The sequence below is a fragment of the Myotis lucifugus genome, unplaced genomic scaffold (genome assembly GCF_000147115.1).
Source record: "Myotis lucifugus unplaced genomic scaffold, Myoluc2.0 scaffold_773, whole genome shotgun sequence".
Taxonomy (NCBI): domain Eukaryota; kingdom Metazoa; phylum Chordata; class Mammalia; order Chiroptera; family Vespertilionidae; genus Myotis; species Myotis lucifugus.
Window position 1 is genome coordinate 64486 of NW_005871821.1, and position 1075 is coordinate 65560.

The following is a 1075-nucleotide window of genomic DNA, read 5'->3' on the forward strand; positions in this document are numbered from 1 at the left end:
TAATTCTCCAAGTCCCTCCATGCTGTCTCAAAGGGTGAGAGATCCTTCTTTTTTAGTGCTGCATAGTATTCCATTGTGTAAATGTACCACATGTTTTTTATCCACTCATCTACTGATGGGCACTTGGGCTGTTTCCAGATCTTAGCTACTGTTTCCAGATCTTAGCTATTGTAAATTGCACTGCTATGAACATAGGGGTGCATGCATTCTTTCTGATTGGTGTTTTGGATTTAACACTGGATCTGCACAATAAGTTTTAACTGAATTGTGTTATTATTAAAAATGTAATCAAACAGGCTTCAGTTCTAATCAAACAGGCTTCAGTTCTCTTCTTTCTGAAGATAATGTGGAATAATAAACCTTACTTCAACTGAATGTTGTAAGGGACAAGTAAAATGTTAAATATACTTTGTTGAGTCCAAAGAAAATGTTCAAGGTGGAGGCAACCTGGATATAGCATAAATATGTGAGTCATCTCTCATGTGTGATTTCTCATAGGCCCAGTTTGGTTCTTCTCCAATGTCTTCTCTTCGAGTTGTACCTGATTTTATTGCCAGTTTTCATCCGAATCCATTGGGGAATGGGCCGGTTCTGTTTTTGTTTCTTGGCCAGGAACGTTTTGATCCTGAAAGTCTTGTGGGAAGACATGGTGAAGAAGAAGGGAACACACACACCTCGATGGCAGAGAAAGAGCTCTTTTAGACTTTTTTTTCAAATACAGTTTACTTCACTATTATTTTGTATTTGTTTCAGGTGTACAATTTAATGGTTAGACAATCATATACTTTACATAGTGTTCACCCCTGATACCCAATAGAGTTATTACAATATCATTGTAATATTATTGACTATACTAGTGGCCCAGTGCATGAATTGGTGCACATTGAAAGGAAATTAATTAGAAGAAATATTTTAATATTGCTATTTGCCCTTTCTCTATAATAGAAGTGTCAACCAAATTCACGATCGACAATGACTGATGGAAAAACACATGCATGCAATTGGCACCAGCGAGAGCTTTATATGCATTGCGCATGTGTGAGTCAACTTAGCCTTTTATAGATATAGAATAAAC

General features: G+C 36.6%; 1 pseudogene; it reads right to left on the bottom strand.

The window, feature by feature from the left end:
* Positions 1-465: 465 nt before the first annotated feature.
* Positions 466-649, bottom strand: LOC102422758 (annotated as a pseudogene).
* Between the last annotated feature and the right edge of the window lie 426 nt (positions 650-1075).